Below are 23887 nucleotides of genomic sequence, written 5' to 3' on the forward strand. Positions count from 1 at the left end.
CGAAGGAGGAGATGGAACAGGAGGAACTGACCCTTAAACAAGCATCTGAGCAGTTGATGCAGGCTCTCTCATTGACCAGGACATCCCTGACGGAGAAAATTGAGGATGTCTATACGGAGGTGGGGAGACTCCGTCAGGATATGCAGGCCATGAGGGGACGCATCACGGAGGTGGAGACGAGGGTGTCTAAGGTGGAAGATACCATTACACCAATGGAGGCTAAATTGACAAAAGTGGCTGCTCCACGAACGCTTGGAAGCAGAAGGCGAATGACTTAGAAAACAGAATGCGCCGAAATAACATCCGTATTGTTGGACTGCCTGAGCGCTCGGAAGGTCAGCATCCTGAGCAGTTTCTGGAGGATTGGCTCAAGACCTCCCTGGGGGACGAATTCTCCTCAAAGTTCGCCGTTGAAAGAGCTCAAAGTCCCTACAAGACCCCTGCCTCCGGGGGCCCCACCTCGACCATTCCTGGCACGCCTGCTCAACTGCAAGGACAGAGATACCACTTTGCGTCTTGCATGCCTGAAAAGTCCTATCAAATTCAACAATGCTGTCATTTCCATTTTTCCGGATTTCTCCGTGGAGCTGCAGAAGCAGCGGGCGCAGTTCTTCGAGGTCAAGAAGCGACTCAGAGATAGGAACATTGTTTATTCGATGGTATATCCGGCCCGGCTCCGAGTTGTCCATGAGGGTTCCTCCGCATTTTTTACAGATCCGTCGGAGGCGACTGAGTGGCTGCGGTCCCATGGGGGATCCCCTGCGAAGGAGTCCTAATGTGGCGGCTGTTACTTCAGATTTCCTCAATTGACGGTCTAATTGGAGCTCTCCCGGCGAGTTCCCAGATGCCAGCTATACCAGATGCTGTACTCAGTGATGGTATCCCCTTGTTTAATTTTTGATGAGGGTGTAGGACTGTACGCCTATGTTATTAAGTTCCTGTTTTGTTTTTTCTTTTTCAAAAGTTTTAATTTTTATAGTTGCTTAGATGGAGGCCGCAGCCGACGCCAAATTCTGTTATCTGTGTGGGCTCTCTGCACCGGGATCGGGCACCATTATGCACCATATCCAGATGCGGGGAAATGGGTTCTGAGCTGATTTGTATGACCTGGAATGTAAGAGGCATAAAAACCCCTCGGAAGAAAATTAAGGTGTTATCACAGATCAGACATCACCGTCCTCACATTGTGGCTCTGGTATAGACGCACCTGACCAGGGATACGGTTCGGTGGGTGCAGAAACCGTGGGTGCAATGGTTTATACATGCTTTTCACACTAGCTACTCAAGGGGAGTGTCACTGTTAATTCATAAGGATGTTCGGTGGGAGGCCCGTAAAGACCCCGAGGGAAGATTTGTGTTCGTACATGCGCTGATTAACTCTCAGAAATATGTAATTCTTTGTATTTATAATCCCCCTCCAGCCAATATATCAATCCTTCAGAAGGCATTGAGCTTTGCTTTAAATTACCCAGACGCACATGTCATCTGTATGGGAGATTTCAATTTGGTCATGAATAGCCATCTTGATAAATTGAGACTGGGCGATGTTCCCCCCCCTCCGGGAACATCCCAACTGTCACAATTCATGACGGGTAGTGGGTGGCTAGATTTATGGAGGATGCGCCATCCAGAGACGAGGGAATATACTTGTCACTCCTCCACTAGGCGCTCTCTGTCTCGCATAGACTACATTTTTGGGTCCAGCAGTTTGGCGCAGTGGGTGGATGATATTAAACATGGAAGCAGGGGGATTTCAGATCATAGTCCAATTATTCTCAAGCTTAAATATGGGCCATTGACTAATGGGATAGTATGGAAGCTGAATCCTTTTTGGCTGAAGTTGATAACACCCCGTGATAGAACGATAGATCAGTTACGTTGCTTCGTCTTGTCTCACCCCGAACCCCGAAATATTAATGTATTTTGGGATGCTCTTAAAGCCTATTTATGGGGTTGTCTATCCTCCACGATTTCTCATATTAAACGGGTGACATCAGAGGAGGATGGCGAGATGGAGCGACATCTGAAAGACTCGGAGGCAGCCTATATATCGGATCAAACTAACAGTAACAGGGTAGAATGGCTGACCGCTCAAAGGTTATATGCTCAATACACTGAAACCAAATCGAAACGTAAATTATTTTTTGCCTGGCAGTCTTATTTTGAAATGGGGAATCAGGCAAGTAAGTTTCTGGCCTATTTAGTACGACAGCGTAATGCAACTAACACAGTTCTACAAATTCGTGATTCAGGTGGTATTCTTTTCTGATTATTATGGCTCATTGTACAATTCTAAGACGGAGGTGGATGGCCCGGAGTGTTTAAATTATTTGTTAGACACAGAATTTCCTACGCTGAATCCTTCCCAACGGGCCTTTATGGATGCTGAATTTACTCTGGAGGAGGTAGATGACGCCATAAAAGACATGGCCTCCGGGAAGGCCCCTGGGCCGGATGAATTTCCTGTGGAGTTATATAGGAAATATCAGGATATACTAGCGCCCCTCTTGTTGACAGTGTTTCGTGGGATTTGGGAGGGGGGATGCATGCCAGAGTCTTTTTATGAGGCCAATATAATAGTTCTTAAAAAGGAGGGGAAGGACCCTTTAGCTTGTGGATCTTACAGGCCTATATCACTAGTAAATGTGGATTATAAAATTTTTACAAAAATTTTGGCCAAGAGTAAACTCAGTTATATTAGATCTTGTGCACCCTGATCACACGGGTTTTATGCAGGGTAAGAGCACTTCCATAAACATCAGACGTGTCCAGTCAGTGGCCCAATATAGCTCCCTGGTACCAGATAATGAATGGGCATTGGCATCGCTGGATGCGGCCAAGGCCTTTGACTCGCTTGAGTGGCTTTTTCTCCGTGCATGTTTGCAGAGGTATGGATTTGGTGTTATTTCAAAAATGGATTAATGTCTTATACATGAAACCCAAGGCTCGGGTCATCGTAAATAACTCCATATCCGAGTCATTTTCACTGCATAGGGGAATTCGTCAGGGGTGTCCTCTTTCCCCGGCCCTTTTTGCTCTTGCTATTGAGGCGCTGGCAATTCGTATAAGATCCTCCCCCGATATTGCTGGTATAGAAATAGCAGGTCGGACGGATACCATAGGCCTATATGCTGACGATATGGTGATATTTATGGACAAAGCGGAAGAGACCCTAACAAGAGTGATCACTACTATAAATAAGTTTAGTAAATATTCTGGCCTATACATAAATTGGGAGAAATCTGCTCTGATGCCCCTTTCCCATGCTCCAATGCCTCGACTTGAGACTCTCTCCTTACTGCCCATTGTAACCAAGTTTTAAATATTTGGGTGTTTATATCTCTAAGGGTAGTAAATTTGATGTACAACTCAACATACAACCATTGCTGGAGACGGTCAAAAGATAAATTCGCGATTTGGGGTAAACTTCCACTGTCTGTAGCCGGACGTATTAATTTAATTAAAATGATATTACTCCACAAGCTTAGCTGCTTTCTTCAACATAGTGTGGTGGTGGTGCCCAAATCCTTTTTTGCCAATCTAAATTCTCAAACTACATCCTTTATTTGGGGGAAAGCCAGGCCCAAACTTAAACTAACCACATTGCAGAGGCCCAAGAGGGGAGGAGGGGCAGCGTTACCCGATTTCTTTTTATATAATTTAGTTGGACAGGCCAAGGCCATAAGTACATGGATGCCTGGAGGTCACCTCCCGAATTCTGAGAGTCATCTACTCCATGCTGCAGGGACTGCTTGCCCACTGGGCTTTTTGGAAATGAGGAAAATAAATGTCTCGAGACTGTTACCTCTGCTTCGTCTGGCACGATCGATATGGAGACAGATTAAGGGGGTGATTAGATTCGGGGATATTGTAGCTGAAATGCCTCTATGGAATAATGACTACCTCCCGGTGCTACGTGAACATCCATCCGCCGAGTTCTGGGTTCAGTATAGTGTCTCTATACGATAGGTGATCTATATGATCGTGGAATATTGGTATCCTGTGAGCAATTACAGGTCAGTCGCAGTGTCCCAGATCCCAGTTTTTCCGTTATCTACAACTAAGATCAGCTTTTCAATCGCACATGAGATGTATGAGTATGAGTATGAGAATGCTATTTCGTCTTTACCCCTGATAGGGATTCTCCAATCACAGGGCCCTCAGGGTCTCATCTCCTCTCTATATACATATATGTTGTCAGTGGGGACAGAATGTGCCTTAGATTCCGTTAGGAAGAAATGGAGAGGCTCATCCCAGATACACAGGGTGAGGAATGGGAAGAAATCCTGGAGTCACCAATTTGGGTGTCTCCGTCTGCCAACAACAGGATGATACAACTGTATATTAATCAATCATATTTGACTCCAATTCGACTCTTTAAGATGGGCCGATACCCGTCATCGGAATGTTTGAGATGTCATTCAATAGATGCAGACTTTATTCATATGATCTGGAGTTGTCCTGTTGTTGCGCAATACTGGAGGGAGGTGACATTATTAACATCTTTGGTACAAACCCCAGTTCCCCTTGAGCCACTGATTTGTCTGTTTGGAGTGTGGGATGAGGAGGCATGGGGTCATTATGTTGGGATTTTTCTACGGGAGACGCTGTTCATGGCACGGAAGATACTAGCACTACGGTGGATGGGGGGGGGTTCACCTCCTTCTCTTGGGTCCTGGATCACTCTGGTAAATTCGATTATCCCATATGAACATACACTGTATCAAAATAGAGGGTGCCCGGGTAAATTCCAAAAGATTTGGGAGAGGTGGAACTACTCTCACCTTACTTTGCAGAGCGGAGATGTCGCACAGTAAACTGCTCATTACATAGAAGTAGGCTGCAGGATAGTTTATGTTTTGGTAGATGTAGGTAGGGTTTAGAAGCCAGTCAGGTTTTATTACCGATATAATAACACAACACTATTGTGATTCAATTGATGCTATGCTTGCTTTATTTACACACAATTGATCCACATATTATGCCTTATGTTTTTATACTGTCTGAACATATATACAGTGCCTACAAGTAGTATTCAACCCCCTGCAGATTTAGCAGGTTTACACATTCGGAATTAACTTGGCATTGTGACATTTGGACTGTAGATCAGCCTGGAAGTGTGAAATGCACTGCAGCAAAAAAGAATGTTATTTCTTTGTTTAATTTTTTTTAAAATTGTGAAAAGTTTATTCAGAGGGTCATTTATTAACCCCTCAAACCACCAGAATTCTGTTTGGTTCCCCTAAAGTATTAAGAAGTATTTCAGGCACAAAGAACAATGAGCTTCACATGTTTGGATTAATTATCTCTTTTTCCAGCATTTTCTGACTATTTAAGACCCTCCCCAAACTTGTGAACAGCACTCATACATGGTCAACATGGGAAAGACAAAGGAGCATTCCAAGGCCATCAGAGACAAGATCGTGGAGGGTCACAAGGCTGGCAAGGGGTACAAAACCCTTTCCAAGGAGTTGGGCCTACCTGTCTCCACTGTTGGGTGCATCATCCGGAAGTGGAAGGCTTATGGAACTACTGTTAGCCTTCCACGGCCTGGACAGCCTTTGAAAGTTTCCTCCCGTGCCGAGGCCAGGCTTGTCCGAAGAGTCAAGGCTAACCCAAGGACAACAAGGAAGGAGCTCCGGGAAGATCTCATGGCAGTGTGGACATTGGTTTCAGTCAATACCATAAGTAACGTACTCCACCGCAATGGTCTCCGTTCCAGACGAGCCCGTAAGGTACCTTTACTTTCAAAGCGTCATGTCAAGGCTCGTCTACAGTTTGCTCATGATCACTTGGAGGACTCTGAGACAGACTGGTTCAAGGTTCTCTGGTCCGATGAGACCAAGATCGAGATCTTTGGTGCCAACCACACACGTGACATTTGGAGACTGGATGGCACTGCATACGACCCCAAGAATACCATCCCTACAGTCAAGCATGGTGGTGGCAGCATCATGCTGTGGGGCTGTTTCTCAGCCAAGGGGCCTGGCCATCTGGTCCGCATCCATGGGAAGATGGATAGCACGGCCTACCTGGAGATTTTGGCCAAGAACCTCCGCTCCTCCATCAAGGATCTTAAGATGGGTCGTCATTTCATCTTCCAACAAGACAACGACCCAAAGCACACAGCCAACAAAACCAAGGCCTGGTTCAAGAGGCAAAAAATCAAGGTGTTGGAGTGGCCTAGTCAGTCTCCTGACCTTAACCCAATTGAAAACTTGTGGAAGGAGCTCAAGATTAAAGTCCACATGAGACACCCAAAGAACCTAGATAACTTGGAGAAGATCTGCATGGAGGAGTGGGCCAAGATAACTCCAGAGACCTGTGCCGGCCTGATCAGGTCTTATAAAAGACGATTATTAGCTGTAATTGCAAACAAGGGTTATTCCACAAAATATTAAACCTAGGGGTTGAATAATAATTGACCCACACTTTTATGTTTAAAATTTATTAAAATTTAACTGAGCAACATAACTTTTTGGTTTGTAAGATTTATGCATCTGTTAATAAATCCTGCTCTTGTGTGAAGTTTGAAGGCTCTAACTTATTTGCATCTTATCAAACCTGCTAAATCTGCAGGGGGTTGAATACTACTGTATATATATAATTTGTATCAAGCTTGGTGTCTTGTACTAAATGTGTGTATTGTAAAACTGCTTATGGTTTAAAAAACGAATTAAAAAAAATAAAAAATAAAGGGAACTAAAATACCACATCCTTGATATCACTGAAATATTCCAGTTGCAAGTCTTCTTAATGCATTCCAATATGTAATGAATTAAGAGCAATAAAACAAATATAAATCTAAACTAATATCCCATGGAGGTCTGGGTTTGGAATGATACTCAAAATCTAAGTGGAAAATCAAATTACAGGCAAATCAAACTTCAGTGGAAATTCCTCAAGACAAGAAAATGATGCTCAGTGGTGTGTGTGTGGCCTCCACGTGCCTGTATGAACTCCCTTTAACACCTGGGCATGGTCCTGATGAGGCATCTCCTCCCAGATCTGGATTAAAGCATCAGTCAACTGCAGGACAATCTGTGGTGCAATGTGACAAAGGTGGATGGAACGAGACAGGATATCCAAGATGTGCTGGATTGGATTCAGGTCTGGGGAACGGGCAGGCCAATCCACAGCGTCAATCTCTTCATCATGCAGGAACTGATGACACTTCAGCCACACGAGGCCTAGCATTGTCATGCATCAGAAGGAACCCAGGGCCCACTACACCTGCATATGGTCTCACAAAGTGTCTGAGGATCTCATCATGGTACATAATAGCAGTCAGAGTACCTCTGGCTAGCACATGGAGGGCTGTGCCTCCCCATACCATTACTGACCCACTGCAAATACCAGTCATGCTGGAGGATGTTGCAGGCAGCAAAACGTTCTTCATGGTGTCTCCAGACTCTGTCACATGAGCTCAGTGTGAACCTACTCTCATCCATGAAGAGCACATGGCGCCAATGTCCAATCTGCCAATCTTGGTGTACTCTGGCGAACGCCTATCACCCTGCATGGTGTTGAGCTGTAAGCACACCACCCACTAGTGGACGTTGGGCCCTCATACCACCTTCATGGAGTCTGTTTCTGACAGTTTGACAGACACATGGATGTGAGAGGTATGCTGGAGGTCATTTTGCAGGGTTCTGTTACTGCTCCTCCTTTGACAAATGAGAAAGTAGCGGTCCTGCTGATGGGTTGCTGCCCTCCTATGGTCCCCGGTGTAGTGGCCTGCTCCTTGCTCTGGAATATGTTCTTCAGTGATATCTAGGATGTGGTATTCTAAGGCTCCCGATACATACGATATAGAGCGGAGTGTACACACACACACACACACACACACACACAACAGCTCTAGAGGGAGAAGTGAGCAGGGAGATGGGTGAGCCGTGTCTGCAGCTGCACGCACAGAAGCAGTGAGTGAGCTCTGCTGAATAGAGCCCCGCCCACCTGCACAGCATGAAAGTCACATGACTGTGATGTCACATCAGATTCCACAGGCAGGAACTCTTGGAGAAATTGATGTGACATGACATGAAGACAGAGACTTCTCAGCCAGAGATCATATGATCAGGGGAGCATCTCCGATTACAGAAGGATATGAGAAAGCATGCCAGATACTTCACATAAAAGGAACTTATGAAAGTAGCGGCTGACCCCTTTAAAGAAAATTTCAGCATAAAAGTTTATTGACTTGTGCCAATTGTCTTTTCTCAGCTTTCACTCAGACCAATGAACCTAATAATAGACCATGACACCTCTACAGGGAACAGGAAACCATTTTTCAGTAGTCATCTCATTGTCACCACAGGCAGGATCATAAGGGAAAGTAGCACCTATGCACAGATAACACAGGACCACATCATACGCAGCAGATGATGGACACCGCTCACGTCCTCCCTGCACAATAACAAATCATACCTAGAAAACTATCCTATAGAAGTCAATGAAGAGCTCTATATCATTATTTCCCATGGCTCATGTAGCTACTGTAAATCATACAGAACAAAAAATAGTTTCACCATTTAATTAGAATTGTAAAAAAATATATATATATAGCTGGTACAGTCTCCTTGTATTGTCACAGTCAGTGTATCTAAAGAGCTAGCTTGTAATCATCACATCAACGTGACAAGCATAAAAGGACTCTGTCGGCACCGAATTACTGTTCAAACCAAGCACAGGCACTCAGTGAATCATTGCGGGGCCAATCATTTATATACACCTTCCCACCTACAAGCAGCGACAATTCCGGATGTACTGACAATACAGATACAGTCACATGAACGATGATTCTGTCTTCCGAAATAATCGGATTATGTAAATAATACTCGGCTCAAACTCTGTCAATTACTCCATATGTCAGTTTACTACAATCCGATTTTTTTCGCATAAGAGAATCGCATCACAGGTGGGGAGAACTTCTCCATTGTCTGTGTTTGCGTAATTTGGACTGCACTCGGATGTCATCTGAGTGCAGTCTGATGTTTTACACGCACCCATAGACTTGAAGGGATGCGCGTGGTCCAAGTTGCAGCCACTCGCAGCACGCGACAACTTTCTCATGCCAAATCAGCATGATAAAAGAAAATGCCGATCTTCCCTGCCCCGTAGTATTACATTGGGTTGAGTGCTATCCAATAACACACCGCATAGAACTCGAAAAATAGAAATAAGAGAAAGCTACCGACCAAGAACTGGGATCACCACAGTAGGTCACAAAATATCAAAATTTGTTATTATTTAATGTCAAATTAGACCAAAACACAATTAAAAACATTAAAAAGTCACTCAATGACAACATACCTGTGAGGTTAATAATATAACCCTTAGAAGGTTCCCCTATAACTTAAGGTACAGATATAATACAGACAAATAATTGGTCCATGGAATCAAAAATCACATATTATGCCACAAAATATGTGATACAGATGAATAAATAGAGTCCAAATGGACACAATTGAAAACCAATGACAATAGAATGCTAAATAGTAGAAGATGAAACCTTAATCTGCCCTCTCCTTAGTGTGAGCAAAGGACATAATCTAGAGGCGGAAAAAATATTTTCTCTCTCTCAATGGTGCAGCTGAGCCCTGCAGAAATATATTCAGAGCCAGATGACCATACTCCAGAGTAGCGCATAACCAGTGCGCTTAAAAATAAAGCAGCCGTACCATACCAAAGTTAGGGGGAGCCTGTGGATGCCCAACGCGTGTCGCTACCACACAGGCAGCTTCATCAGGGGCTGAGAGACTGGTCTGACCGACATACAATATATATGATCCTAATAATACATAATAAGCAACAGCTGGGGTATGTACCTGCATGGTAGCGTGTAGAGAGGCGGAGCCTAGTAATCAATCATACACAGGTCTGCACCCGGATATCACATCCGGCGGAAGAGGGTCACCCAGGCCAACACGTCACAAATAAATTAGACATACCTGGCGTCCCTTCCGGTGGAAGGTGGTCACTCTGGCCACCGTGTCCGAAATTGAATAATGCGCATTGGTCGGTAGCTTTCTCTTATTTCTATTTTTCCAGTTTCTTATACTGACTATTGGTGTATCCCCGTGTTCATTGTTGGTGGTGCCCTCCCTATTTCTACTATTGTGACACCGCATAGAACTCATCATACGTATACGGTCAAGTGAGTGAGCCCTAAAACTGAAAATATAACCTGTTAATGAGCTTGAAGAATGAAGTTGGCCAATACCGGCCCAGGCGAGGATGGATTTCAGTTGTTACAGTCAGTGTTATGTACTCAGATTTCATTCAATAGGATAGTCTTTAAACAGGACTTGTCACCAGGTCAAGCATTTTTGCTTTTATGCTCTCCTGACCATTCTGAATTCTTATTATCTTTAAATCCATTACACTACTGCACTGACATGGGCCTTTTTACTTTATAGTCTTTAAAAGCCAATATCTCCAAAACCGCATGGCGGACTTAAATAAATAAACTCAATAAATCAGGGGAGCAGTGAGAATAAAATAAGAGCACAAACTGGTCACTTCAGATCTGGTGACAGATCCTCTTCAATGGATTGTGAGTAAGTACAATAGTCAATTAGGTGAATCTATAAATCATAGCGCTGGTTAGTCTGATACAATGGTGAGGTCACAGAGAGTAATCTGTGGAGAAGGCAATTACTTGATCTCAGAAAATAATGACAGTAAATCTATCTATGCAGTTTATGCACCAGGTTAGTATGTAATCACAATACATGCTCTGTGACGGAGCAGAAAACTCTATGGAGAACTGTAGAGCCATACAACTTGGTTACTAGTTATTAGGTTACGTCTTCTTACTTATTATATCAGCAGAGATACTCTTGCAAATTAGTCATACGATATACAGGCTTCTTCATATGAATGAATGACAAAAGCACTTAACCAGAACAATATTTAAGCAGCTCAAATTGCAACTCAAAGATCAAGATGCAGAATGACTACGCCGAGCAACTACCAACCCCGAGCCAGAGCAACTGCCCACCCCGAGCAACCACCCACCCCGAGCCAGAGCAACTACCCACCCCGAGCAACCACCCACCCCGAGCCAGAGCAACCACCCACCCCGAGCCAGAGCAACCACCCACCCCGAGCCAGAGCAACCACCCACCCCGAGCCAGAGCAACCACCCACCCCGAGCCAGAGCAACCACCCACCCCAAGCAACTACCCACCCCGAGCCAGAGCAACCACCCTCAGACTTTTAAACCAACAGGTTGATGATGTCACAACTCAATCAACTGCGATGTATGAGGTTAGATGATGACTTTACAGAATCTGTGCTCATAATTAGGCCACACGTTCAGTATTTGGTCAGTATTTTACATCAGTATTTGTAAGTGTAAACCAAAATAAAGAATGAAACGATAAGAGGAAAACTATAATAGAAACACGTGCACCACTTCAGCATTTTTCTCCGACTCCTGGTTTTGGCACCTAAATACTGAAAGTGTGAACGTGGCCTTATGCAGTGATTGAGAAACTTGTATACAAAGCTGAGCTGGCACACACCGAGTCTTATAAAAAAAAATATTTCTATATGCCATCTTCATTAAAATCAGCATGAATAATTACTTATGCAGAGGAAAGAGCTGGAGCCCAGAGGCGGCGGCCGGATTGCATTACACATGCTTCAACTGGCCATCTTTTGCTTCTTACACGGATTTCTCCATATACATTGTTGTCTGGAGAGAATAGTGCAAGACTCTGCTGAAAAAAAGACAAACCCCTGGAGACTGCAAAGCTCACTTTAATAGGAGAATTCCTGGGACACAGCAGTGCGCATGTAGCTTTTCTTTTGATGTGGCCAGTGATCGGATGAAGATGTCAGACACGGAGTCACTCAGTGATAATCGACTGAGGAAAGGTTGCAGGATTTGGGATTGTTTAGTTTGCAAAAGAGAAGACTGAGAGGAGACTTAATAGCTGTCTACAAATATCTAAAGGGCTGTCACATTGTAGAAGGATCAGCTTTATTCTCATTTGCACAAGGAAAGACTAGAAGCAATGGGATGAAACTGAATGGGAGGAGACACAGATTAGATATTAGAAAAAACTTTTTGACAGAGTGATCAATGAGTGGAACAAGCTGCCACGAGAAGTGGTGAGTTCTCCTTCAATGGAAGTCTTCAGAGGCTGGACAGACATCTGACTGGGATGATTTAGCGAATCCTGCTTCAAGCAGGGGGTTGGACCAGATGACCCAGGAGGTCCCTTCCAACTCTACGATTCTATGACTGGTGGCGTTTAGTGACGCAAGGCAGTCATACCCATAGTTCCTGGACTCCCAGTATGAGGGTTCTTTCAGATGATCACCACCTGTGACATCATTATGACGGTTGCTTACTTAGGGCAGTGCCAGCGTTTATGAGGGAATGGGAGAGGTGGCATCAGAAGAATACTTTACAGAGTGACATATGCCGATTGTATTTCTGAGCCCAGTATAAGACCAGACATGCATAACATATGGGACACACTTGCCATCACTCCCTTAGGTCTTGCATACACATTTCCTAAGTTAGGATATATGTCTCTCTATTGTGAAACCAAACAGGTCGGAGCAGTCCCGCAAATACGGTAATTTACAAGACGAGACACTCCTATCTATACGTCCTATTAGGGCACCCGGACTTCACATCTCTCCATGGACTTGGTCCATCCACATATTACATGGCAGGCTATTTATCTGAATGGTCAGCATGTAATGCTACAAATATAAAAGGCAATGGGGTATTCCCATCTCCAAGATCCTTTCAATATGTAGTAGGTGTAATAATAATGATATTAGCAAATACCTCCAATAAGTATAGTGTTCCTTTCCTCATGTGCAGGCATTGCAGAACCTCAGGTATCCATGGTTACGACCAGATAGATTGGCAGTTAGCTAGTTGCTAGTGGTCGTAAACATGGATCACTAAGGTCCTGCTATGCCTGCACTTGAAGAAAAAGACAGTGTGAATCAGAAGAACTATGCTACATTTCTAATTGGAGGGATTTGATAATATTAATATACCTACTACATATTGGGATAGGATCTTGGAGATGGGAATACCCCTTTATACTTCCAGGATCAAGACTAGTGCTGATCGGCGGATTGCCATGACTGCTGTCTTCCTGAGGACCCCCTTTGTGTATATGCATTACCCAAGCACAGTGGCACCCATACTACTAATAATAATAATTTTTATTTATATAGCGCCAAAATATTCCGCAGCACCTTACAATTAAGTGGGGACATGTACAGACAATAAATTCAATACAAGTTAAGACAATTTAAACAGTGACATTAGTAGTGAGGTCCATGCTCGCAAGCTTACAATCTACAAGGAAATGGGGGGACACAGTAGGTGAAAAGTGCTTGTTATTTCTGGTCTCGCAATTATAATAGGGATTTTCATATAAAGCTGCATGATCCGGTCATCAGCCCGTGTGTTTAAGTGCAATAGTCAAGTATCAAGTGCAGTTATCGTGTGCATGGAGGGTGTGGAGACAGATGAATAGTAGGGTGCAGATTCAGAATAATATTTGGAAGGAGGGAACAGGGCAAAGTTAGTTTACTGAGTAGTTGATATGGTAGGCTTGTTTGAAGAGATGGGTTTTCAAAGCACGCTTGAATAGGTCGGGGCTAGGTATCAGTCTGATCGTCTGGGGAAGTGCATTCCAGAGAGCTGGAGCAGCACGAGAGAAGTCTTGGAGACGGAGGTGCGAGGTTCGGATTACGGGGGATGTTAGTCTTAGGTCATTTGTAGAACGGAGGGCACGTGTAGGGCGATAGACAGAGATGAGAGAGGAGATATAAGGCGGTGCAGAACAATGGAGAATGGACTAGTTATCAACAACCAACATTAACACGGTTCGCCCAAAATTGGCACTTTTTAAATTAAAAAATGTAACCAAACTTTAGGGGGATGGCAGAGAGATGGATGAAATACAGAACGCTGCTCTCCCTGGCAGTGCCATGGAATGTGGACATGTTCGACTTTCGCTCCACTAAAAAGTAGGACTCAGGACCCTCCCCAGCAGTTCGTGTGATAGTCGGGGGTCAGATACATCTCAACCAACCACACTTTAAGGCCAATTACACACATACATTTAGGGCTGTGGAGTCGGAGTCGTGGAGTCGGTGCTCATTTTGGTGGAGTCGGTATAAAATGGACCGACTCCTAAAATATATAATAAATTGGGTACAGTAGTTCAATGCAGAATGTGCTGAATATTTTTTCATAGGAATTTGGGAAAGTTATGAAATGTCCTATAAATGACTGTTCTATTCCTGATCTAAGGCTACATTCACACACAGCGTTTTTGCTGCATTTTTTGTGGATACGTTTTTCAGCTGCAAAAGCCGATCAGATTTTTAAAAAAACAGCATCACCTGAAAGGTTTTTGAGCTCATAGATGTTTTCAATATCAAAAGCAGATTAGAAATCTGCTATATCCATATCTGTCTCCATATCTTATCCGTACCAAGAAGAATGAAAGCTGGGTAGCACACAGACTTAAGCCCCCGCTACACACTGCGATATCGCTAGCAATATCGCTGTAAAGTCACCGATTTTGTGACGTAGCAGCGATATCGCTACATGTGATACTTACCTCCGACCGGCTCCCCCGCTGATTATCGCTGGTCGCGCGAGAAGGTCCTGGATCATTTCTCGTCGGGCGCTTCCTGTGGCGCCGACGAGCGACGCGTGGACGCGGGCGGGAGGACGTCAGGATCGCTGCGTCTGACAGGTAGTAGAGACCTCCGACCCCAGCCATGTCGCTGGTGAGATCTGCCTGTGTGGCAGCTCACTAGCGACCACTTAGCGATGCACCAGCGATCCATATCGTTGTCGGGATCGCTGGTGCATCTCTAAGTGTAACGGTACCCTAACACTTCATGCCAGGCAAAGGAGGAGGAAAGAGCGTCTCAAACATCATTAACAAGATATTTTGTAAGTGACAAAGTTACTGTAACAATGACAGCAGATATGTCTGACAGACAGCTCATACAGCTTGTTGTGAAGGACGGTGTACCATTATCACTATTTGCACGACCAGCTTTTACAGCTCTTAATGGAGAAATGGCGCGCAAACTTGGTGTTTCTCTGGAAAGAGAAAGTATTAGAAAATTAGTGATTGAAGAAGCCCTTAAACAAAAGGAAGATCTTAAAAAGACTCTCAAAAGACGCTTCATGTTTCTTAAAATGGATGCCTGTACACGTCACAAAGTGAACTATTTTGCCATCAATGTTCGATATGTTTGTGACAACAAAAATTGTTACCAACACGCTGGCAGTAAAAGATACTAAAGCTCATCACAGCAGCCAGTTTCTCCAGGCCTTAGTGGAAAAAGTTCTGCAAGATTACGAACTCAAAAAAGAACAGTACAATTACACTGATGAATGAGAGTAATGAACAACAGCTAGAGGAACATTTAGGATTCAGTATGTTTGAGATGGAAGGCCACAGTGCTGTTCATGTAACTGAAGAACAAACAGATATTACTACAGAAGAACAGCAAAATTATACTGTAGAAATAGATGATCTTGTTTAAGCTGCTTCAAAACACTTTCCTATTCATCACATGCGCTGTGTTGTGCACACGCTGCAGCTGGCAGTAAGAGATAGTCTGCAAGAGAGACATGCTGGAAATCTGATTGGAAAAGTGAGGAAATTGGTTATTGCCGCCAGAACCCCTAAAATTGATTCCATCTTGAAGAGACGTGCTGGAAAAGGGCAATTGTTGATCAACTAAAACCGTTTCTTATAGATATGGCGAGCCCTCAGGTAACGCTAAATGAAGGTCAATGGACACAGGTGGCTGAATTGAACGAATTGCTTAATCACCTATTTACTGTGACTAAAAAATTACAAGCTGAGGATTTAACTCCTGGCATTTTCATGAGGGAGCGGAAGAACTTGCTATTTTGCTGTTTAATCGCAGATGGCATTTCTGCTTCAATGAAACGGAGAGAGACACAGCTATTGGAAAATAACATTTTTCTGGCAGCTGTTTATGTGGACCCAAGTCATCGTATATTACTTGATGATCAACAGCTTACTAAAGGAAAAGAAGCTCTGACTGAGGTAGCAGTTAGGAAGAGTGGCCTACAGGAGGACTGCCAGGCGCAAGAGGACTCGGGTCCTGACAGTGCTACTGCTGCCATATCTTCATCCTTATCAGATGAGGAGTTTGACTTTGACAAGTATTTAGATGACATGGAGCAGGCAAAGCGTTGCCGCCAGGGCTGTGGAGTCGGTAAGCCAAACCTGCGACTCCGACTCCTCAATTTCCCTTACACCGACTCCGACTCCAACTCCGACTCCACGACTCCGACTCTCACACATATTGCTTATATTTAAGTGAAAAATTTATTGTAGTACAATGTGAACCTCAGACATTTAATCATTTTTATGATCCAATAATCAAGATATTTAGATAGAACAGAATATATATTGGTGTACTACCTGGTTTTCATTCTTTTTGGTACAGATACGATATGGATAGACAGATATGGATAAATGGATAGATAGAGCAGATTTCTAATCTGGTTTTGCTATTGAGAACATTATCTATGAGCTCAAAAACCTTTCAGGTGATGCAGTTTTTTAAAAAGATGATCAACTTTTGCAGCTGAAAAACGTATCCTCAAAAAACACAGGAAAAACGCTGTGTGTGAATGTAGCCTTAGATCAGGAATATAACAGCCATTTATAGGACATTTCATAACTTTCCCAAACTCCTATGAATAAATATTCAGCACATCCTGCATTGAATTACTGTACCCAATTTATTATATATTTTAGGAGTCGGAGTCGGTCCATTTTATACCGACTCCAACTCCACCAAAATGAGCACCGACTCCGACTCCACAGCCCTGGTTGCCGCAAGGAAAAAGATTTCACTCCGTCTCCTATAGCAAGCAGATTGACCATATTTCAGCAAATTGTTTCACTTGCTCTCAAATAGAAAAATTCAACCGTTCATCAAAACTGACTATGCATGAGGCAATTCCTTTATACTTGGAAATTGTTAGAGATGTTGCCCATGTGGTTACGGCTTTGCCTCCAACCCAAGTTACTCTAGAGAGGTTGTTCTCTAGCCTTAAAATTATTAGGTCAGATTTGAGGTCATCTATGAAGGAGGATCTGATGGAGGCAATTCTATTTCTTAGAACAAATTCATAGACTGCACAAATGCTATTTAGTATGTTTTTGTTGAAAACTGTTTTTTGCCACTTCCATAGTTTATTACATAGTATTATATATTATACACAATATATATGTAATCGATATTACATAGTGTATTACAGATTTACAATTTATTACAGTTTTTTGTGTTCTAAAGTTGTATTCCAATAAATATATATTATGTTCTATCTAAATATCTTGATTATTGCATCATAAAGATGATTTAATGTCTGATGTTCACATTGTAGTACAATACATTTTTCACTTAAATATAAGCAATATATGTGGGAGTCGGAGTCGTGGAGTCGGAGTTGGAGTCGGAGTAAGGGAAATTGAGGAGTCGGAGTTGCAGGTTTGGCTTACCGACTCCACAGCCATGCATACATTTTCATGTTTTTCAGTGATTGTTTTTCACAGCGTTTTCTTAAAATGCAGCAAAAAAAGGTTAAATGCAAACAAGGTACAAATTACTCATTAATAGGAAAACTTTTAATTTCCTTTGCAGAATAAGGACTATCGATTCTCAATGAATATGTCTATTCTGAACACTGAACAGAAGTTTCTTGCTCTCTCTGTGGCGATTCATCATTCCAGATGCCTTAGTCATTGGGGCTGGTTAATGTATAAACTGGGCTGTCTTTTCTATTAGCTCAGCGAGTCTTTCTTCATATTTAGACTTTTACTTTGTGGTATACTCATAACAAACGGTGCCTATGGGAACTAACCTCAGTACATGTATTATATCTACAGAAGTATTGAGACACACCTCAAATGATTGATTTTAGCCTTTCCATTCAGTCCCCGTGCCATGTGCGCATAAAATCCATCCCCCTTCCATGCAATCTGCTTTTACTAACATTTGAGAAAGAATGGGTCATTTTCTCACTGAATTCGCCTGTGATATTGTAATAGGATGTCAGTATTGTAACAAGTAATTCCTGAAGCTTCTTCCCTCCTAAATATTACACAATTAACTTTGAGGAGAACTATTGTAAAGTGGAAGCGTTTAGGAACCACAGCAACTCAGCCACGAAGTGGAGACCACGTAAAGTTACAGAGCGGGGGAACAGAGTGCTTTAGGCACATAGTGTATAAAAAGTCACCAAATCACTGCTGACCCCATAACCGCAGAGCCCCAATCCTCCTCTGGAATTAACATTAGCACAAAAATTGTGCACTAGGAGATCCATACAGGGGTATAACAATCATCGTAAAGGGTGCCCGCCAATTCAAGGAGACCCCTCTTCATAAATTGGGAGTGTCGGGCGAGCTACGTACACCTCACCACAAATCCTACTATAGTCCCTGCCGGAGTAAGAATTGTGGCATAGCGAATTTCACCACTTGTCTTGAATTTAACGAGTATCGTTTTCTACATCCCAGCTGTCCCCACTTTGTCGTAGCTGGGCAAAGATGGCGTGAACTCCAAAAGCTGCAACAATTTTTTGTTTTTTAAAACCAGAATACTGGTTTAAAAGCTTTGATGAATGGGCCCATAAGTGCACACCATCTATTAGGTGACGTACTTTGTGACGCAAATTTTGTATCAAAATTTTGGTGCACATTAGGCCACACCCTTTCCATAAAGCTGTGCCCTTCTCCAACAACGTCTCATAGCCTCTATTCAAAGAGGACGCAGAAAGCAGCTAAAACACACAAATATGGAGCAAGTACAAATTGACATAAATTGCATCATTTAGTTTGATAAATCTCTCCCAAAGTTTTAATTTTGTTTTAGCTCCAGTTCACAAGTTGGATTTCAAGAAGATTTGAGCACAGCTTCTGCCCCAAATCCAAGGGAAAACTACACAATAATCAGCCTCTCATGCACCTGAATGGGCCCTATTCACCGGCAACTGCGAATTTTAATGTGGATTTCCATCTGAAAGTTGGGAGAAAAAATGGATCAGTAACATGTCACCTATTTCGGTCAGAAATCATGAGGATTAGCCCCAGTGAATGACAATTAAGGGCCCGTTACACACAGCGATCTCGCTGGCAAGATTGCGGATTTTGTGACACATCAGCGATCTCTCCAGCGAGATCACTGTGTTATGACATCTAGCAGCGATCGCCCCCCCCCCCCCCCCACGGGGTATCCCTGATCGTGCTGGATCATCATGGCCCGTTTTTTCATCGCTGGTCTCCCGCTGGCCAGCGCGCATTGCTGCGTGTGGCAGCGGGAGCCAGCAATGAGTGACGCTACAGGCTGGTTACCAACGTAAATATCGGGTTTCTAAGGGCGGCAGACCGGAGTAGCAGATAGCAGAGCTACGCCGGTCTGTCTGCTCTGCCTCCACCTCCCAACCTGCCTGCAGTGCACGCTGGTATCTAGGGTAAACATCAGGTTTCTAAGGGCCCCGCAGCCCTTAGAAACCTGACGTTTACCTTGGTAACCAGCGTGGTCGCTGGTCCTGATCGCTGGAGGGGCTGTCTATGTGACAGCTCACCAGCGATCAGCTAACCATGTCCCAGCGATGCCATCCACAGCGGATCGTTGGTGGGATCGCTGGGACATCGTTATGTGTAACGCTACCCTTATACGAATTAGCAGACATGCAGCTCATCCGCTGTACGAGTACAGCCTCAGATCTGTTGTGGAAACACACAATTTCAGGGTTGGATGTCTTGATGGGCTGCGAATCTGGCTGTGCGATATTAGGGGAGGGAGCAGACATATTCTGTACATGCCACCAGACCAAGGACTACTTTTTTTTCCCCCAGTATGACTCGCCAAACATGTCTCTGCTCCCATTGACAGGCAACCTAGAGACACAATACAACTTTTCCAATCTATTGCCAAGTGCAGAATCAGCAGGTCACACTTTCGTTCACAGCTCTATGGCCATACATATATAAAGGCACATTACCAAAGAGGTTGGGACACAATGGCATTAAGGAGAACCCTGGCATTAAATAACAACATAAGCTCTATTCTGGGAAAAAAAAAAAAACATTTATCCACTTTCCCCAGGCTACTTCCTTTATTTCTACAGAGATTTCAATGGTGGGGGAAAAAAAGAAAATTCACAGGAGAAAAGAATCTTTTAAAAGAGGTAATTTGGCAGCTTAGGACTATACTAATCAGCTTCAGCAGCATGGCGGAGGGAAGGACTTACAGTGTTAACTAACACTCGTGGTGAATAACCATTTTGTACTTTTGGACTTTGCCGCTTTGTATTATTCATTAGGTATGTGCAGATACTGTGAAGGCTAATTATGGAGGATTCAGGAGCATTTCGTTACAAGGCTGGCCCGAGGAACAATCAGGGAGCCAGGAAGAAGAACTGCACAAAACAAACAGGAATGCTCTTTAAAGAATAAAAACTAAAAATACCTGGGTGTCAAAGATAAAGGGGAACTGTGGTAGGGCTGACAACCGGAATTTCAACTTACCCTTGGGATCCAATAAATAAAAGTAACACTCTGAAAAAAGGTTTATATTCGCTACACTAATGATTAACCAGCAGTACGACCATTACAGAACAGAGAGGATACTCGGGAGTTAAAAATCCTTTACTTTACTCCAATCAGAAACATTTAAAAAGCGTGTCTGCTACCCCTGACTTCTCCCCCCAAAAAAAGCACCTCAAAGTCCCCATCCCTTAAAACAAAGGATTTTTATAAGTTACGGTTATGTAAAATTCCTTGGATATCCCCATTTCCCGTTTTATTCATTCATTTTAGATTTCAATGAGAAAATGTGAAACTTTCGGGTACGCAACGCGGAACGTGATCAATGATGTCCGCTCCTCCTAATATCCAAAGCCTCACATCAGTGTGCGCTCGTGGAAAGCGTCTCTTTGCGGAACCTGCCAGAACAACACTTATGTTGTCAAAAGGGGGCGTGATCATGTGGGACGCTTCCTCCAAATGGTAACACCCAGTTGTCAATTTCTAGGAAGAATAACAGAACGACAAAGCAGTAGAAAAAAAAAAGTGTCACTTCCTCTTTTAAGGGAATATACAAGTGGATCCGCAGCGAACTACAGCAAGACCTACAGTGCAAATGTTTTACTCAAATGCAGTGGCTTTCAGGAAAAAAAAAAAAAGAACTTAAACATGGCGGCTGGGAATGATGCGCCTAGGAATATAGGTAAAAAAAAAATAAACAGTCAAATATTTTTTAACATCTTCTACCCACCTTAGACTGACAGATCTCTTCCCATACACACATACGCTGTACAGTCATCCTAGTCACATCATCCCCAGTCACTGGTCAAAAGTACGTTACGTCTGAAGGACCGCACAGTGAAACATTCGCAATAATGGAGCCGGTCGCGTTTGATTCACGCCGCCTGTGGTTCGGCCGCCTGTGGTTCGGCCACACTGCACAGTCACTAACATCAAGATTTATGGTTCCCCAAATAAAAAAATAAAAGCTCAAAATCACAGTAAGACTGACCCATAGCGCAGCGGACTGGCTCAGTTTGCCCTACATGTGGCCCACCACTGAGGGTGCGCATTACTGCTCGCGCCACTCTGAATGCTGTTAGTGGTCTGTGACGGTTTATGCAGCTTCAAAAGTCACCTATGACACATTATCGGTGTGAATGACGATGAACCACTGAAAAGAGGTGAATAAAACACTAAGAGACTGTACTAGAATGAGAAAAAGAAGAAAGCACGCTATATCAGGTTATGTAAAAATAAATACCCTGCCACCCAACTCATATGATTAAGGCTGTGTGCCCACGTAGCGATTTTTAAGCGTTTTTGCCGCGATTTTCGGCGCAAAAACGTTTAAAAATCGTGTACAGAACGCCCCCCATGCATTCCTATGGCATTCCGCACATGCTGTGCTAATGCTGCGCTTTTTTCCGCGGCGGAATCGCATCGCGGAAAAAAATCGCAGCATGCTCATTCTTTTGTGCGGAATCGCAAAGAATTGCCGCAATTCCGCACCCATAGGAATGCATGAGAATCGCTGACTTCCCGCATGTGGCTATGCCCACCATGCGCGAAGTTAAGCGTCTCATGTGCGGTTGGTACCACGGTGTGGAGGAGAGGAGACTGTCCTCCAGGCCCTGGGTACCATACCCCTGTAAAAAAAAGAATAAAAAATAAAAAAAAATCGGGGTATATTTACCTTCCGACGTCCGGCGCTGCATTCCCGGCCTAAGCGTTCTCAGTAATGCCTTGCGGCACACGGTCCTGTGATGACGTGGTCTCGCGCTATAGCAACGCGAGACTACGTCATCACAGGTCACGCAAGGCATTACTGGGAACGCTGATGCCCGGGATGGCAGCGCGGGACGCCGGAAGGTAAATATACACCGATTTTTTTTTTTTAACATTCTATCTTTTACTATTGATGCCGCATAGGCGGCCTCAATAGTAAAAACCTGGTCACACTTGTCAAACACTATGTTTGACGAGTGTGACCAACCTGTCAATCACTTTCCAAGCGATGCTTCAAATCGCTTGGAAAGTGCTTGAATATCGCACACGAAAATCGCTGTGAAATCGCGCGGAAAAAAACGCGCGATTTCTGGGAAGGAGTCCGGTTTTTGGTGTGCGTTTTAACACGCAACGAGGGCACATAGCCTAAAGAGGTCCGGTCCAGGTCACTTTGTACTTTTATTTTACTTCTGCTGCCCCAGTGAATATACAGTTTTTAAAAGGGGGCATGGCTCTGAGTCATTATGCAAAGCAGCCACAGACACGCCCCAGAGGATCCTCTATAACCACGCCCCCTTAGTACAGACCACGAAAAATTAGCACTAAATAAAAACTCCCTTAAGTTATCTCTGGAACCATATGGTGGATTTTCAAAAACAAAGAAGTGGAATATTCAGGGGGAGCAGTGTGAATAAAATAGACGCAAACAGCGTCCGCTTTTGACCTGGTGGCAGATCTACTTTAAGCAAGTTTGCAATGACGACCTTCTGCACAGCGATGTTCAATATGCAGCGGCCGCTGAACATTAGCACCTATTCAAGAGGATTTTTTTTCCTATAAATTAAAAATCCGTGGGTGATGAGACTTCACTGGACTTTTGTTATGGAGCCTACTGTCCTTCTAAAGCAAGACTACAGTGACAAATATCCGCGCCCTCCAGTGAAGCACACTTCATTTTAGGAAACATCAGAGCAATAAAAGTAAGCGCTGGGTGTGATTGCTGCCAGACAGGTACAGGCTTAGTCACAAAGGGTAGACTCCGGAAAATCTACATTCAGCAGATAGTTACTTGTACAGTTACTATTTACAGCAGAACAAGGACTCGCAAGTCGCAGACATATTTTTGTTGGATAACTGCGGAGAATTTTTTTCCTGCGACACGCGTCACTTTGTGGCCCAAGCAGTAATGGGATGTCTTTAGTGACTATGTGAATGTAAGTGACTGCAGACTTGTACCCCAAGACCGAACAACCCCTTTAAATAGTTATCTTAAGACATTTGTCACTGTAAATACAAGATCATGGGGGTCTGGCTGCTGGGACCCCAATCAATCCAGAGTACGGGAAGTGAGAATGCAGCGGTTGAGCGCATGTGTGTCCTCTGCTCCATCCACTATTCTTGATAGTGGTGGTCCCGCATGTGCGCTACTGCTCTATTCACAAGAGGAACACGGGTCTCCCTTTGATGAGTGAGGGGTCTGCCATCAGTTCCCCCACTGATCACTCACCAATTACCTATCCTGTAAATTGGTGATAAACATTAACTGCAGGAGAAATCCAGGAGACCACCCGAGG

At 43.8% G+C, this 23887-nt stretch overlaps 1 protein-coding gene across 1 annotated transcript in view; it reads right to left on the reverse strand.

Moving 5' to 3' along the window:
* Window positions 1-23887, reverse strand: part of PITPNA (phosphatidylinositol transfer protein alpha) — a 95483-nt gene that overhangs the window by 63334 nt on the left and 8262 nt on the right. The window lies entirely within an intron of this gene.

This window comes from Dendrobates tinctorius, unplaced genomic scaffold (assembly GCF_039654945.1).
Source record: "Dendrobates tinctorius isolate UK_male_01 unplaced genomic scaffold, ASM3965494v1 ptg000016l, whole genome shotgun sequence".
Taxonomy (NCBI): Eukaryota; Metazoa; Chordata; class Amphibia; order Anura; family Dendrobatidae; genus Dendrobates; species Dendrobates tinctorius.